Raw genomic sequence first — 18,436 nt, 5'->3', positions numbered from 1 at the left:
CTTTCGCCGCGAGCTGAAGACGTATCTATTCTTTCGAGCAGGACTGGCTTAAACGGGGTTTTTTAAATATGGATTTTAATGGGGTTTATTTTATATTTTGTATTGTATTTTAAATTTTAGGCCATTGAATAAGTTTTTTAAAGAGTGTTTTTATTGTAATATATTGCATTATTTTATCTGCCTGTTCGCCGCCCTGAGTCCTTCGGGAGAAGGGCGGTATAAAAATTAAATAATAATTATTATTATTATTATTATTATTATTATTATTATTATTATTATTATTATTATTATTATTATTATTATTATTATTATTATTAAATATGGACTATAAGATTTTTGCTTCAATAATGGCAAACAGATTAAAAAGACAGTTAAATGAATTTATTCATATAGATCAAAATGGTTTCTTTCCTAAGAGAGAAATTAGAGATAATATGAGGATAATACTAAATACTTTGGAATACTATGAATCATATCCAGAGAAATAAATGGCAATGATATTTTTAGACACTCAAAAAACCTTTGATAATGTAAATTGACAATTTATGATAAAACAATTGAAGACAATGGACTTTGGGGAGAGATTCATAAATTCTATAAAAACTAGTTATGAGAAACAGCTAAGATAATGATAAATGGAAAAATGACAGGAAATGTTAAAATCAGGAAAGGTACAAGGCAAAGTTGTCTGCTATCCCCACTATCCTTTTGACTTTAGAAGTTTTGAACAGGAATATCAGAAGAAATGATAACATTAAAGGAATAAAAATCGAAAAAGAAAAATATAAACTACACGCTTTTGCTGATGATTTAGTATTTATTCTGGAAGAACCACTACATCAGGTTCTAAACTATTAGAACAAATAGAGGCTTATGGGAAAGTGTCTGGCTTAAAAATAAGGAAAAAACGAAAATATGACAGAAAAACAGAAGAGATAATAGAGAGGTTGGATATTCAAGTGGTGAAAAAAGTGAAATACTTAGGAATATATTTAACATCAAGATGTGTAACAAGATAATTATTATAAACTGAAAAACCAAATTGAGAAGGATTTGGAGAAAATGGAGAAACCTGCAGCTTTCAGTCATGGGGGGAACAGCAATTATAAAGATGAACATATTATCGACTATTATATGTATTTCAGACAGTACAATAAAACTTGAACAAACTTATTTTCAACATCTTAAGATAGCAAGATTTATATGGCAAAGGAAAAAAGCTAGAATAAGTTTAAAGATGTTACAGGATATGAGGCTAAGGTGAGGATTTGGACTGCCAAATTGGGAACTATATTACCAGGCAGCAGCATTGACTTGGATGAAGGAATGGGTGGAATTAAGGAATACAAGATTACTGACTTTGGAAGGACATGATTTGGAACTAGGATGGCATGCTTTTTTATGGTATGGGAGAAGTAAGATACACACATACTTTCATAGACATTACATAAGAAATGCATTGCTAATGGCATGGGAGAAGGTTAGAGATAAATACTATATGAAAATTCCATCATGGTTATCAACAATGGAGGCTTTAATACATCCAAATACTTTTAATCTTAGAAATATTGTTAGGTATAGGGACTTGTTAATAGACAGGGGGAACTGAAGCAGAAACAAGATTTGGAAGAACGGGATTGAGTTAGATTGGCATATGTATATGTAAATACAAGCAAGATATCAGAAAGATGTTGAACTCTATGTTTTTTATTTAGAAAAGACTGAGCTGGATAGGATTCTCACAGGAACAGAGGACAAATTAATCAAAAGAACTTATAACTTTTTATTGGGGATTGTGCTAGAAGAGGAACAAGTAAAGGAAACTATGATAGCTTGGGCTAAATAATTTGGATATTCAATAGACCTAGACAAATGGCAACAGCTATGGGAGAGGAATTATAAATTAACAATATCCACTGCATATAAAAAAAATCGATATAAAATTTTTTATAGATGGCATATGCCACCTGAGAAACTGGCGAAAATGTTTAAAGATAAATCAGCTAAATGTTGGAAATGTCATCAGTTACCAGGATCTTATTATCATATGTGGTGAACATGTCCAGAAGCCAAAAACTTTTGGGAGAAAATAAAGGGCTGGTTAGACGAAATAACCCAACAACATATTGATTTAAAACCGGAGTTATTTTTACTGGGGATTCTATCAGAGAAAATTAGTAAAGAAAATATTTATTTGATTATACATGTAATTACAGCAGCAAGAATAGTTTTTGCGCAAAATTGGAAAGCAGAGAAAATACCTCTGGAAGGAGAAATTATTAGAAAAAATTTAGATTTTGCAGAAATGAATAGATTAACCTTGATAATTAAAGAGAGGATTCAGAATATTTTAAGATATGGGATAAATTTTACCATTGGTTAGAAGAAAGGTAAGATAAGTAATGCATAATTATGTAAGAAAATGATAATAATGTATTTGTGGAAAAATGGTAATAGTTTAAATTGAAGTGAAGAAAGAAGAAACAACAAAATGATGGAGCCAAGAATAAAACACCGAGACGTCACACGGAAGAAATTGCTGATGTTTTAAATGTATGTCTGTCTATAAAATAAAAAACTTTATAAAAAATTATTTTCTAATTTTATTGGCATTGTTTGAAATAAAGAGTAATTTTGGTAGTATGTTCATTTTTACAACTGCTATTCTCCCTATCATAAATAACTATTTTTTAATGAAGCTTCTTATAGAATTCGTCTTGTCCTGTATTTGGTGCGTATATAACAACCAGGAGAGTCCGTTTTTGATTCATAGCCACTTCCAATATTAAGATTCCCCCTTTCTTCATCATTAAACATTTGTTTGGCATTTATTGCCTCTTTAATGTATAGTACCACACTTCTTCTTCTTCTTCTTCTTCTTTTTTTTGCTGCGATAGTGAATAGAAAAATTTCCCTATTTGGAGTGTTCCAATAATTTCTTATGGTGTTTCTTAGTGTGCACTTCTTGAAGTGCTATTATGTCCAAGTTTAGTTTTTGTAGTTTAGAAAATATTTTCTTCCTTTTTGTTGGTGAGTTCAGCCCCTTAATGTTAACTGAGAGCATCTTTACTACTTCTTGCATTAACTTATATCTAGGTCTTATAGTCCTGGTTGCTCTTACTTCTCTGGGTTCTTTTGCTATTGCTCCTTCTCGTTCTGAACGTTCTTTTTTCTCCTTTTCATTCTGCGCTTGTTGTAAGTGTCTCCCTTCTATTGTTGGTACTTCTTGGCCCTTGTGTACTAATTCATCTCTGGCTTCCTGTTACTCTTCTGAGATAAAGTAGTTTTCATAGAAGTCTTTTGCTTTGTCAAGTGAATCTAATCAGTGTCTTTTTTCCTGCCAGGTGACTAAAATCCCTTCGAGTATCAGCTACCTAAAATTTACATTGTGTCTAATCAGTACTGTGGTCAGAAAGTGATGCTGTTTTCTGGGCTCTCTTACTCTTCTAGAGATTTGTTTCAAAACCACCAACTATTTGTAATCTACTGGTTCATCTCTCGCCTTATTAAGATCTCGTATTGATTTTTTCATGAATCTTTCATGAATATCTGGGAAGGTTATATATTCTTGCATAGTTTGTGAAGATCTGATACGTTTCATCCACTTCAATGTTCATCTCCTGTTTATCTATTCCTATTGCCTTTGCCAGTAGTTTTTTTCATTAACTCTGGTAACTCTTCTCCCTTCTCCTCTTCTATATTTTGAAACTTTAGATAGTGGTCAGCTTTCTCTGTCTCTAAAATTGTCACAGTATTTTCTAACTCTTTCTTTGCTTGTATCATTTTATAATTATATCATCTACTTTCTTCTCTACTTGTTCTGTTTTTTCTTCCATTTTTTGGATTCTTTGCTCATTTTTTATTATCATTTGTTGAAAGCTCTCAAGTTTTTCATCCATATTTTGGATTTTCCCCTTCATCTTTCCTGTATCGTTTCTCACTTCCCCTATATTTTCCTTATTTCATTATGACGTTCGGTCATCGATTCCTGTAACAACTGTAGCAATGTTAATACCTCCTTTTGGGATGAGTTAGTATTCTCCAGTTGTAAAACACTTTCAATCAACCTTTGGTTAAAGGGGCTTGGGGACGCTGAAGACGGTATGGAAGATGCCTTCTTCCCTATTTTTGTTATATTTAAACTTGACATTTTAGCAATTAGTGTTTTTAGCAGGTGGATATTCCCACCAATCCTACTATCCACGAAGAACAGGGGCCAACCCAGGGTTAACCGCCTAAAGGGTTAACCGCCTAAAGATACAATCAATATCTTCCATGTTCAATACACAACAGTACAAATAACGAATAACCCCCATATCGAGGTACTAAAATGGAAAAACAGTATAACAGCTTCCACTTCTCTTCAATCCAATTTCAGTCAATCTTTCATTTTTCAGAGTCTTAATAGTTCAGAAGTTAAACCTGGATCGATTGGTTTTAGTAATCCAAAAAAGTCCACAGTAGCTCCAATATAATCTTTCCCTCCTGCCCAGTAGGTATCTTCTTTTTATATCTTTTTTTCTTCATTGATATTTATAATCCATAAGGCTCGCTGTTTCCCCAGACATCAACAAGATAAGATTTTTAAAAAAAAAAAACCTTTTATATCAGTTAACCTCTTATTTATAATGCATCAAGGTTCAATAGTATTTGTCTCCATCGTACTTCGAATCTTGTTTTTCCCATAAAGATTTCCAAAACAGGGTACAATCCTTAATTAAGTCTCTGACACCAGATGTTATAATTCCTTCATTAAGCTTGAACAGCTCAAAGTATTCTTTCTGATATGTTTCAACTTTGATGGCAGCCTTGCTTCTTTTTCCTTTCCACTCTAAGATAGGAGTCCAGAAAAAGAATAGCAAACGGAGAGGGCAGAAAAAAGAAAAGAAGAAAAAAAAGAAAGGTATCATATCCCTGCCTTCAAAACAAAAAATAATACTCAGTCCAGTCCACTCTTTCTCTCAATTTAAAGATAATTAGCTCTTGCTTCACATTTCACTTCAGCAAATGTGTATTCTGCTCCAATCTTTCTCTCACTGCTTCCAAAAGGAGACAGGGTAATAATTCCCTCCCCTCCTTCTTTCTGAAGTCTCCCTTCTTAGCAGAGATATTTTAATGAAGTTAGTTTAATTTAGGGTAGAAATTGTACATTCCTTACTTGGATCCAGTGCACTGTGAGTTTTCTGCTTATTTTCCATGCTTGTTTATTCTACTCTCAGAGCTTCAATTAGGTCGTTAATGGCCATCTTCTTCTCCACCTGTCAAGGAAGTTTTCCTGGATCAAGCTAGGTGGACCACTGCCCACCTGTGCTCTACGGGAGCCCTTCCAACTTTGTCACTCCTTTGAGGTGACACTTGGCTCTTAGGAGCCTCTAGGCCAGCAGAAAACAGCTGATTTTCACGGAGCTCCGCAAGTTTCAGCTGTCATGCTTCTGCAACTGGAAGTCCTAGGTATACCATTCTTGTTTAATATATTAAAAAGTGGCATGCTTCTTGCTTTTCTTAAAGTTCTCCATCATGAAGTGCATCATGACAGTGTATTATCAGTAAATCATGCTAAGAAAGAGTTGTCAAAGCATCAGAAATCTCAGAATTGTAACATTGGTTAGATGTATACCAGTGGAGCTTCTTTTAGTTTGGGATATCTTCCTGAAATTTGCATTATATTATGACAAGGGTAACCCTTACTGTTTTTAAAATGGCATTTTAAAAAAAATATAGTTGAACCAGTTTATTTGGGCAGTATATTATGGGTTCAACCCTACCTTTGTTACAAGGCACTGTCTTTCTCAGTTAATAGGAGTGGCTATGCTATCAGTTGAAACAAGATGGATGTGTCAGTGTCAGATCCCATAGATCCCTATCGGGATGCTGCCATTCTAATGGAAGTGAGGGCTGGGTGCACTCTTTACTTTATAGCCTTTTTCCTGATGCCTATGTATCATCCTGTACCTTGATTTATCTTCTTGGGAAAGTGGGGAGGGCCATCTGTTTTGTCTCAGTTCCGAAGCCTCCAGCAAGAAATGCCTGGGAACGGCTTTTTATCACCTTTTCAGTGCTTCACTTGCGCTTCTCAAAACAATTTAGCATCTGTGGATTGGCTTATTCAACATCGGACTTAGAGAAGAAGTTTCTAACTGCTTTAACCTAACTGAATTGCCCAGGAAAATTTAGATTCTGCTTCCTTTGTCCTGCAATTTCTTTCCTTCAATAAAAGGTTCTTTTGAAATAGCAATAACACTTAGACTTATGTACAGCTTCACAGTGCTTTCCAGCCCTCTCTAAGTGGTTTATTGAGTCAGCATATTGCCCCCAACAATCCGTTATTTCAAGATTTTAAATTTATTGAACAGAGAGGAGAGGCAGACCCTTACATAAAGCAGGATCTGCAAAGGTGGTCAACCCGGAGACGCACTCGCTCTACCGAGGGGATTTTGCAAGCCATGTCCGAGCAAAGCAGCAAGCACGGAGAGGGAGAATGCTTGGGTGAAACTTCTATCACCACTCAGTCAAATTCAAGTTCTGTGTGCCCCGTTGAAGACATCGAGGTCATTTTGGAGGACTCCATTAAGCCGAGATGGTTGATGGGAGTAGGGAAGAAAGACAGCTGGGACAGAAGAACCAAAGTCACCCTTACTCAAGTGGCTGGCAGCCAGGCTAGAGACGTGAGCTGGAAGCCCTGTGGGACCAAGAAGAACCTGCCAGGGATGATCGACTGAAAAGACGTCATGCGTTTTGTGATGGAGGCTTTTGAGAACCTAAAAGCCCAGGGGGAGCTGTCATGAGAGAAGACATGAAGCAGTAGCCAATGGAGCCAGAGCTGCCACCCCGGATCTGACAGCTGCAGATCAGGCAGATGACGCTGTGAGAACAGCAGCCACCCCTGCAAACCTGCCCTATGCAGTGCCAGCTCCTGTGAATGTCTCAGGCCAGCCAAGAGTATCACAGCTGGAAAGGAAAAGCAACCCTGGGAGTTGGGGTTTTTCCTGGTGCATATTTTTCCTCGTGCAGCAGTTGGGGTTTTTCCTGGTGCATATCCTCATGTACATGCAGGAGTATGGGCTAGATTTGCAAACCCAGGGTACCTGAGTTTGAGTTGTTACCCTGGCCCTGGAAGGAGTGGCAGCCTGGTGGATGGTGAGCCTCCACAATGCCGATACCCCAGAGCTGTGCAACTTCAATTGTTTCGTGATGACTCTCCACCGCCATTTCGAGGACCCTCTGGCAGATCGAAAAGCCTGTGATTGCATCAGAACCATGAAGCAGGGCCACTGGCCAGTGGCTGAATACATTGAGGAATTCCAAGACTCGCCTGCCAAGACTGGCCAGAATACATCCTGGTGAGCTGGTTTAAGAATGGGCTGATAGTGACCTCTACCATGCCTGCCTAGCCCAAGGGGCCCAAGCCACCTCCACGACAGATACATCCTGGCCAAAGAGGTAGAGATTGACCTGGCCAGAAACCAGTACCAAGCGGGGAGAACCTGGAAGAGATCTCCACCCTAGGGGAAGCGAGAGCCATTCGAGCTGCAAACTACCATCTAGCTGTGACAATCTGCCTATTTCAAGTGTGGGAAGGAAGGGCATTGCACAGCTGAGCGCCACTCAAAAACCCCTGCTCGAAAGCCTGAGGATCTATCAAGTGGAAAGCCTGCAAAAGCTACTCCATGGGAAGGACATTGAACTGAGGAGCGGAGAGGCCATGGAGTTTCGCCCCCTCGCAAAACCAGGGGAGGGAATTCTGGCCTCACCAGGAGAAGACCCGGTCCCGTTTGAAAGCAACTCTGAAGACAACCTGCTTGTAAGTGAACCGATCGAACCAATCACACTGCGTCTAAGATTATTCCTCCTCAGCTGGAATAAAAGAGTAAAACTTTCAGCCTCCTGGATTTAGGGTGTACCCGATGCTTAATAAACCCAATCCTGATGCAGAAATTGGGAAGCTAAAGACCTCCATCGTATTCTGCCAACTAGATGAGTCAGTTGCGAGGGGGAGCCTGCTACTTTTGCCATGGAGCCCTTGGAAATAGCCATTGGGACACAAGATGAGAGACTTGTGTTCATTGTGGCGCCTAGAATGGAGTGGTCACTAGTTCTGAGACTCACCTGGCTGAAGAGATGGAACCCCAGAGTAAACTGGAAACAGAGGACCCTAAGATTCCAGTAGGGAGTGACCAGACTAAATGACCAAAGGGAGGAAATGGGGATAATCCAAATAAAGAAACAGCTGTGGCTGGGAGGGCCGAGCCAGCTCAGGGCATTCCCCAGTAACACAAAGACTTGGGTGAGGTGTTCAGTGAAGAGGATCTCCAACTTGCTGAGATTATTCCACTCACAGTATCCTGACAAGCCCAAATAACTCACTGCTTTGTTTTCTCTTTGTGCTTCTTTTCCAGGTAGATTTCTCCTTTTCCTAGGCAGGCAACATAGATCCCATAGATCCCTATCAGGACGCTGCCATTCTAGTGGCCAGGAAACCTGGATGCATTCTTTGGTTTATCATGATGCCTATGTATCATCCTGTACTTTGAGTTGTCTTCTTGGGAATGTAAGGGGGGAGGACCATCTGTTTTGTCTCAGTTCTGAAGCCTCCAGCAAGAGATGCCTGGGAACACCTTCTTATCACCTTCTCAGCCTGTGCTTCTCAAAACAACTTAGCACCTGTGGATTGGCTTATTCAACATCGGACTGAGGGGAGGGGTTTCTAACTGCTTTATCATAACTGAATTGCCCAGGAAAATTTAGATCCTGCTTCCTTTGTCTTGCAATCCCTTTCCTTTAATAAAAGATTCCTTTTGAAATGTTAATTGTTTGAAGAGTTTTACTTTTTTGAACAGAGAGGAGAGGCAGACCCTTACAGTCATGTTTCAGATATATTGAAAGAAAAGCCAACTACTGATGTAATAGTTTGTTCCTGCATTTTTATTAGCAAATTTGAGAGGTTTTGCTTCACTACTAAAATAACTGGGTTAGTTTGGGGCACAATACACCTTGGCTTAGCTGGATGAGATAGAAGAGCACAAATTGTATACAGATAGTCCTTGACTATCTGTATATAGGGACGCGGTGGCTCAGGGGCTAGGACGTTGAGCTTGTCAATCGAAAGGTCGGCAGCTCGGCGGTTTGAATCCCTAATCCCTAATGCTGCCATGTAACGGGGTGAGCTCCTGTTACTTGTCCCAGCTTCTGCCAACCAAGTAGAAAAAATAGGGACCACCTTTGGTGGGAAGGTAACAGCAATTCATGCGCCTTTGGGGTTGAGTCATGCCGGCCACATGACCATGGAGACGTCTTCGGACAGGGCTGGCTCTTCGGCTTTGAAACGGAGATGAGCATCACCCCCTAGAGTTGGCAACGACTAGCACGTATGTGTGAGGGGAACCTTTACCTTTACCTTAGTCCTTGACTTATGACTGTAATTGAGCCCACCTTTTTTGTGGCTAAGTGAGATATTTGTTAAGTAAGTTTTGCCCACTTTATGACTTTCCTTGCCACAGTTGTTAAGTGAATCATTGCAGTTGTTAAATTAATAAACCAATCGTTAAGTGAATCTGGCTTCCCCATTGACTTTGCTTATCATAAGGTTGAAAAAAGTGTTCACATGATATGGGGACACTGCAACTATCATAAATATGAACAGTTGCCAAGCATCTTAATCTTGGTGATGTGACCATGAAAATGCTTCAAATATGAAAAATGGTCATGTCACTTTTTTCAGTGATGTTGTAATTTTTAACAGTCACTAAATGAACTATTGTAAATCAAGGACTACCTGTACTTGTTCATCTACTGAAGCACTGGTGAAATCTAAAATTTTTCCCTATTGGTTCTGTGAGTGTGGCTCTGTGGGTGGGGCTTGGTGGTCATGTGACCCGGTGGGCATGGCCAACTCAATGTCACTCACGTCAAGGGGTGCCTCGCCTGGCCCCTCCCCTCCTAACCGTTCCTTGTCACACACAGCATCAACATATCTATAGTTCCGTAAAAATGTTGTTCATCTTTTTTCAACTTTATTATCTACATTCTATAGATGTACTTTCATGGACCATTGAAAGGAAGAAATGGCTCACATGCTTTGCCCAAGAGTGTGACAGGCTTTTGCCCAACAGGCTTTTAAGGGGCTGCCAGAAAGAAGGGGAGGCAATGTATTTTCCAAAGCACCAGAAGGCAAAACAAGAAGCAATGGATGGAAACTGAAGAAATAGAGAAGCAACTTAAAACTAAAAAGAAACTTCCTGACAGTGAGAACAATTAACTAGTGGAACTGCTTCACTAGTTTATAGTTCTTTTATTCCAAAAGAAAATCAGAATAAAGAACTGGGAAAGCCTTCACAGGAAGAGGATTTTTTTGTTCTACTGTGGAAGAAAAAAAAGAAGACAGAGAAATCTTCCCTGGAAGAGGCTTTCTGTTTTTGCTCCAGGGGAAATAAAAGGCAGTTTCTTTTGAGGCAGTTTCTCAACTCTGGCAAGGTGGTTTGTAGCTTCACAACATTTTAAGGAAGGGAATGCCCAGACATCTCATTAAAGCTAGCATTCCTTTCCCTGCTGGGTGTGGGTTGGGGGAGAAAAAAAGCAGCAGAAAGATTCCCTTTATTATTCTAGCTGAGGGCAAATGAGACTATGACTCATTTGCTGTTTCTTAGCTGAGGCGGCAATCGCTCTGCTGCATGAATCAACTGAGCTAATAAACAACAGAATATAGAAGAGGTGAGAGGAGGGGGAGGGCAGGTGGGTGGGGCCAATCAAAATGTTCCCTATTCGGACGGCAAAACCATTCCAAACCTGTAGAATTTCACCCATGTACTGAAGTGATTTGAACTGATCCTGGCTCCAACCCAATGATTCAGATTGTATTCTGTATGTACTATTTGTGGAGGTTTTGGGCAGTTTTTGTGCAGCCTCCTTGTAAATTGTTCTTTGCTTGCCTTTTCTGAGGGCTTTCACATTTTGCCTTTTATTAGTTTTCTTAACCTCAAGGTTTCTCTTTTTCCTTCCTTCCTTCATCTCTCTTCATCTCTCTTTCCTTTTTTTCCCACTTGTCTCCAAAGCTTGTAGTTCTTGTTTTTTCTATTCTCCATCTAGGGGGAGACAGCATCCAGGAATGGGTTGACCTCATCTGTTCAGTTGAAGGACTGAGTCTGTCAAAGCTGTTAAGCTCCGCCCTTGTTGCTAGGGCTTCCCTGCTTTTGGCTCAGTTCTTCAGCCTGGACAGACGTTTCGAAAGTTGGTCTTCTTAATTGATCTATTCCTGGATGCTTTTCCATTCCAAAAAGAGAACTGATTGTGGACTCAATTGTGGATTGTGAGTTTTGACAGCTCTCCTTGGGCATGGAAAGACTCTCTTTCCCAGGGGCTAGGGCTTCAGCTCCAGCCATTGGAAGGACCCTCCTACATTTGAATTTGACAGCTTGCTGTTCATTTCAACATGTGCCTTCCATTGAGCTGCAGATGCTCCGGACAGGCTAGCAGTGCTCCTGGTGGAAGCAGGGGGTCGGACAGTGGAGCTTCGTGCGCCCAAGTGTCAGCGGGGAAGGCTTGTTCTTAGGAATGCAGCACGTTTTACTTGGATGAGTCGGGTGGCCATTTTGACAGTTTGAGAGATAGCGAGCCGCCTGACATTTCTATATTAAGATCAGAGGAGCTTCATGCTCTTGAAGAGCTGGCCTGCCTAGCAGCTTCACCCCATACCTTCCCTGTTTGCTAAACAGCTGCAGCATAGGCTCTCAAGCCTCCGGATCGCTCAGTGATGGCATTGTCAGGTTTCAACTCTGACAGAAGATTCTCACTTCTGGTCGCATTTGACAGGCATGCCGCAGTCTGGTAGAGAGAATTGTTACAGCTTTCAGGGCTTAACACCTGTTTTCCTAGCCTGGCGATTACGGTTTTCTGGCACATTGTTTGTTTTAATTGACTTGCAGCCAGATATTGCGGCTTTCAGGGAGCAATTCAGCAAGATGCCTAAAGCTATCTGTAAATCAAAAACCAGCAGGAAAGCCGTGGCAGTCAAAATGGTGGAGGCTGGAGCTGGTGGCAACAGTGATCAGTCTGCTCTACAAGTCAGTTCAGCTGACAGAGCCAGGGCCCTTGCAGCTAAAGATCACAGCAGGCCAGCTAAGCACAGTAAGCCCTCTGTTGCATCCCAAAGGGATGGGAGGCGGAGAGACCAAGTTCTTCAGAAGCTTTGTGATAGAGCTAATAAGCAGAGTACATCTGCCTCAGATAAAGTCTAAATCCACTGCTACTGAAAGGCTGCAATGCAAGGATTTGTCACCAGAGGGAGCTCCAGATCAGCTTTCTGTGCAGAGTTTCTCTCTGAATATTTCTAATGCTGAGCTGTGGGTCCTTCAACTAAGGAATTGGAGAAGGTCATCCAAGCTTCCAGTGCATCCATCTCTGCCAACATAATTCCAATCAATGCAGAGGTGTGTCCAGTTGTTGGAAAGGACCTTCCTTTGCCTGAGAACGTAAATGACTTTATTATGGATGCTATTAGAAGCAGTATTTCTGAGACCTTCCAACAGTCCAGAAGGGCTTATTCTGAGGTCTCTGGATACGCCAACAGCTGTGTGGACCTGAATCTCCTGTCCCTTCTCGAGAGAGTTTGCCATTAATTTCAGGGGAAGCGGAACATCAGGAGTTGGATCTATCAGATGATGAAGGTCTCCAACCTGCACAACCCGTGTTCACAGGCCTGTTCCCACCCACTGTTTTTAAGTCCTGGCTATTCAATGCAACCAACGTGGCCCGACTAGGGTCACGTTCTGAGGGACCTGGAATTACTAAGGCCAAGGATTTAGCTGACCCACTTTTTTCGGAACTGGGTAGGTTGACGGACACCGTTCCAGCTCCACGGCTCTTTATTGATGTGGTTCCAAGAGAGTGGTCAGCTCCTGAGTTAGCCCTAATTCCCTCTGCTTCTGATAGGAGATATTTTAATGTTGCAATGGACATAGCTTAGGTGCTTCAGATACCTTTGGTGGGTGCACCAATAGCGGCATTACTGTCTTTTTTCAACATCCCTGGGGAGCCGGAGGAAGGCCTGCGACTGGAGGATAAGTGCTAAGAGTAGTCCCTGCAGCAGGCCCACCAAGGAAATGTCTGGGCGATCCGCTCAGCCATTACTGCATCATTTTTTAATAGAGCTACACTCCTTTGGCTCCACCAACTGCAGGAGAAGGTCCCAGCATCTGACAACCAGCAACTCTGAATTTGGCTTGGTTTGCAGCTAAAGCCATGGCTTCCTCTATAGTGGGCAGATCGCTCCTTTGGCTGAGGCAATGACAAGCAGATGCCCATCATAAATGGCGCCTGGCTTCTGCTCTCTTTACAGGGGACAAATTATTTGGGGAGGTGCTGGAACCCTTATTAATTGAGACATGGGACAAGTGCAAAGTCTTTCCTTTTCCCCAATGCAGAGGCGACTATCACTTTTCCCCTTTCTACACATGCCAGCCATTTAGGGGGTCTGATTTAGGTGCTGGGCTTGCACACTCTAAGTCTCTTTTGGCCAACAACAAAGATCTCAGCGAGATCGAACAAACAGAAGTAGACCCTTCCTGGCCAGACAGCCTTTTCAAGGGGGAGGAAATCACTCATTCCAGCGCCGCAAGTAACTGCATGTCCATTCCTCCCATCAACAACCGTTTGGCCATCTTTGCTGCACAATGGGAGGAGATTACATTGGACTCTTGGGAACGGGAGACTGAAATCTCGTCTCTCACTAGAATTCCTCTCCACCACCACCACCACCCCGATGTTTTTTATCTGCTGTCTTATGTCGAGAGACCCTTGAAAGAAGTCTGTTATGGATGCAGCCATTAAACACCTGCATGACATTAGAGCGATTCAGAGGGTACCAGTGGATCAATTAGGGCAAGGCTTCTACTCAACCTTATTTGTCGTGGCCAAAGCCTCGGGTGGGTGGAGACCTATTCTGGACCTCAAAAGACTTAACTGTTATATTGTGCATAAACAGTTCAAAATGCAGTCTCTTTCAATTTTTGCCTTCATGTGGCTGGGTGACATCCTCACCTCAATTGACTTAATAGAGGATATTTACATATCCCTATTCTGCCCTTGCATGAGAGATTTTACTACTCGGGTAATCACTACCAATATAGGGCTTTCCCCTTTGGATTGTCATCAGCTCCTCGGGTGTTTATCAAGGTGCTAGCTGCCTTGCTGGCTCACCTCAGGAACAAGTGGATACATATTCATTGTTTCCTGGATGACATTTTAATCCAATTTTCTTCGATCGCTCAGTCTGAGGAGGATCTCCAGATAACAATCACAGCTCTTACCCAACATGGCTTCTCTATTAATCTAGAGAAGAGCCATCTACACGTATCCTCCGTTTGGGGGCGATTAAAGATTCTATTGAAGGTATTTGTCCCAGGAGCGACAAGATAGTATCAGAGACCTAGTAAGTAGGATCCAGAGGGAGCGCAAGGTGCCTTTGGTACTGCTCTCCCAACTCCTGGGAAAAATGGTGTCCTGTATTTCCATCACACCTTGGGCATGCTTACATGCCATGGACCTCCAATGGTTTCTTTTATCTTTCCAGAGGATGGGCAGAAGCAACTCCACAGCCAATATTCAGGTCTCTGCAACGGGGTCCTCCGGTCTCTCAAGTGGTGGCGGTCAGTAGCCATTGCCAAGGGTTGTCCCTTCCACAAACCCCAGTGCCTGATAGTTACAACAGACATGGCTGGGGGGCGCATTGTCAGGCCCAAGTAGTGAAGGGCAGGTGGAGCCATCTAGACCTCAAGGGGAGCATCAACTGGCTAGAACTGTGTGCCATCTACCTGGCCCTCCTTCAGTTTCAACAGTTGGTCTTGGGCAAGCACGTTTTGGTGCTAACCGACAATGTGGCCGTGAAGGTCCTCATAAACAATCGGGGGCACCAGATCTAAGTCTCTGATGTTGGAGGCCAAGAGGCTGGGCCTTTGGGCAGAGAGGCACTTACAGTCTTTGATGGCGGAGCACATCACCAGGGTGTCCAATGTGCAGCCGGACTGGCTGAGCTAGACAGTCATTGATCACGCAGAGTGGCCCCTCCACCCGTCTCTCTTCCAGGACCTGATGGACTGTTTTGGCACCCCAGAGGTAGACTTCTTTGCCACCCCAGAGAATTTGTAGCTCCTGAGATATTTTTCTCGGTTTCCAACTCAAGGGATGGAGGCAGTCAATGCTTTTTATGCTCCGTGGCCTCCAGGCCTCCTTTATGCCTTTCCTCCTCTTCCCCTCCTTCCAAGGGTCAGTCAGAGGATTTTGGAGGAGAGGGCAGAAGTTCTGCTTCTGGTTCCTCATTGGCCCAGGAGGTCTTGGTTCGCAGACCTCATGGCTCTCTCGGTGGCTCCACCTTGGAGGATCCCTCAGGGCATGGTGTCGTTCAGCCATGGGGCATGGCCCAACTGGACCCTCAGTGTCTCCAACTGACTGCCTGACACTTGAGTGGCACGTTCTCAGGGGGAACAATTTCTCCTCCAGGGTCATCAAGACTATTCAGGCCTCCCAACAGCTTTCCACTGAGTGTATTTACTCTGTGACCTGGAGGACCTTTTGTAGCTGGTGTAGCAAGTCAGGGGTGTCACCACTGACAGTATTGATAGCCCAGATCCTGAACTTTTTGCAGAATGGACTAGATGCTGGGCTATCGCCCAACACCATAAGGAGACAAGTGGCGGCCCTATCCTCTGTACTAACTTGCAAGTCTCTAGACTCGCTCTCTCAACATCCCACTATTCAGCATTTTATTAAGGGAGTGGCTAATCTATGCCTCCCAGTAATTCACAGGTACCTTACTTGGGACCTGCCCAAGGTGTTGAAATCCCTCACTGGGGCTCATTACGGTCCGCCAGCCTCCCCCTCTTATCCTGTAAGGTGGCCTTTTTGATGGTGATTACATCAGCCAGATGGATTTCTGAGCTAGTTTCGCTGTCAGTGAGGAGTGATCTGTGTGTGTTTCACACAGATTGTGATGTTCTGAGACTGGACCCTTCATTCTTACTCAAGGTCAACACTGCATTCCACAGGGCACTGGAGTTGATCTTACCCAACTTCTACCCTAACCCTATCCACCCTTTAGAAAAACGGTGGCATGTTTTGGATATGAGAAGGGCCCTCCGCATGTACCTTAAGTGCACTGCTGACCTTAGGTGGATAAAATCTTTGTTTATTTCCTTTCAGCCAGCTTCCTTGGGTTCCAGGGTCACACCTCCCAGCATTGGCCGGTGGCTTCGCCTGACAATTGCCAAGGCATACGAGCTGAATTCCCTGCCAAAACCTACACATGTGATGGTACACTTGACCTGAAGTGTGGCTACAATGGTGGGGTAGGCCATGTAGGCCTCTTTGGTGGAGATCTGCAGGGCAGCAACCTGGACGTCGCCTTCTCCATTTATCAAACATTATAAGTTATATATGTACCCCTCAGCAGAGGTGGCATTTGGCCGCCGGGTCCTTTAGCAGGTCCATATGGACAGAGAGGTTGTTGACCAGACTGGGGCCTGTCTGTTAGGCAAGAGACAGTTAGATTTGGTATGTCCCATTCATGGATGCTGTCTCCACCTAGATGGAGAAGGCGTGTTGGTCCTACCTGATACGCACCTTCTTGTTAGGTGGAGACAGCATCCAGCCCCACCCTTTCTATGATCTGGTCTTCACATAACGAGACTATTGCAATACCGACACATTGAGTCTGTCACTTCGTATTTGTCAAAAGCGGGGAAGCCCTAGCAACAAGGGCGGAGCTTTACAGCTTTGACAGACTCAGTCCTTCAACTGAACAGACGAGGTCAACCCATTCCTGAATCCTGTCTCCACCCAATGAGAAAGTGCGCATTAGGTAGGACCAACGCCCCTTCTCTGAATTCTCTATTCTCCATCCTCTTTGCTCCAAATAATTGCCAGATCAATAGATCAGTGTGTCAGACATTCAAGATATGCAGAGCAATATAAATCTACTCAGCAGTAAATCCTAATCAGCATAGTTTACTCCCAGATAAGTAGATATGGGATTAGAGCTGAAGAAACAAAGAGGCAAGAACTGGATTAGCGTTATGAGTGGTATAACAGGATTGCTTAAATTCTTGGCTTGGTAGGTGGCATCTAGACTTTTTGAGACAGTAAAATGCTAGTCAAAACAGATTTTTTTCCCCTGCCTACTGAGAAGAAATTATAGATTTCTATGAATTGTTTGGTTTGCTGATTTGCACCAAAAAGATATCTTGAGATACTACCTTAATTTATGCTGGTCCCTGGCATTTAGAATACAATTTTATTTTAGACAACTATTTTTATTTGATTTGGGTGACAACAAAGTTCCTGAGCCCGATGGCAACTAGTTAATTCCCTGGAATTAATATTAATAGGAAGAAATCTTCAGTGGAAAGGTAAGATTTTCTTCAAAATATTTTTTTTTCTAAACTGCTAATTCTTTGTTAAAATGACTTAATAATTTCTGAAATATTTTTGTTTAATCATTCTCAACTTTTCATGACTTGGTAGACATCATTTCAGCAGAGTTACGTGCCAGTAATAGCTTCTTTGAATTATTGCAAGCATGTTTGTATCACCAATGATATTTTGTGTTTTATGAAATGACATCAATTTTCCCTCAATTCAATTTTCCCAGTCATCAGGGTCTTCTTCAATGACTCTTGCTTGTATGGTGCTTTCAGAATATTTAAGGTTTAATTTCATTATTAGTGTTTCCAATAGGCAATCGGTTATATTTCATATAATATGAAAGAATATGTTTTCATGACCTTCTATTAAGGTATTCTTAATAGTCTTCTCTAATACTACAATTTAATTATATCAAATATTGCAATATTTTATAATGTAGAAAGGTTAGAATGACATTTATACTTGTACTTACTATAAATTTATATTTTACTGTTTTTAAACAATTATTTGCATTGGATTTTCCAATAATATTCCTGTCTCTGTGCAACAATATTAAATACTGAAGTGGAATTAAGCTTTGTGCTGATAAAATAATGTTTTCCTTGTCAGACAACTCAGAACAATCAAAATGTAATAATAATGGAATGACCATAATATTTTTATTATGGCAGATGTTATAATTGTCATAAACCTTAGCCTACATAGTAAATTCTCAGAACTTATGATAGTCCTAACTCAAAACATCCAGAGGTTACCTGTCTCTGTAGAAGTTTTCTGATTCTGAGGTTTCCGGTTGGTGAGGCTCGAACAAACAGAGGTTTGGAGGAGCTAGCTCTGCTCTTCATCCCTCTTTTTTGGTGCTGGAGCAAAACCCAAAAGGGTACACGAAGCCTGTAGGGAAGCGTGTTGAAGTGGGGAGATTTGAGGAGCAGTTTGGTGACAGGCAATCACCAACGTGACGGAGAAAAACCCCGTGGAGCCCAGCAAGCAAAAAGCTGGCATTTTTTAATGCCGGCTCTGTAGTCTG

The 18,436-nt window shown here is 41.9% G+C and overlaps 1 protein-coding gene across 8 annotated transcripts in view; it reads left to right on the top strand.

The window, feature by feature from the left end:
* TRAK1 (trafficking kinesin protein 1) overlaps positions 1-18,436 on the top strand; it is a 438,997-nt gene that overhangs the window by 145,679 nt on the left and 274,882 nt on the right. The window lies entirely within an intron of this gene.

This window comes from Ahaetulla prasina, chromosome 4 (assembly GCF_028640845.1).
Source record: "Ahaetulla prasina isolate Xishuangbanna chromosome 4, ASM2864084v1, whole genome shotgun sequence".
NCBI lineage: Eukaryota > Metazoa > Chordata > Lepidosauria > Squamata > Colubridae > Ahaetulla > Ahaetulla prasina.
Note: the sequence above shows the minus strand (reverse complement) of the source record. Positions and strands in the feature narration are given on the sequence as shown.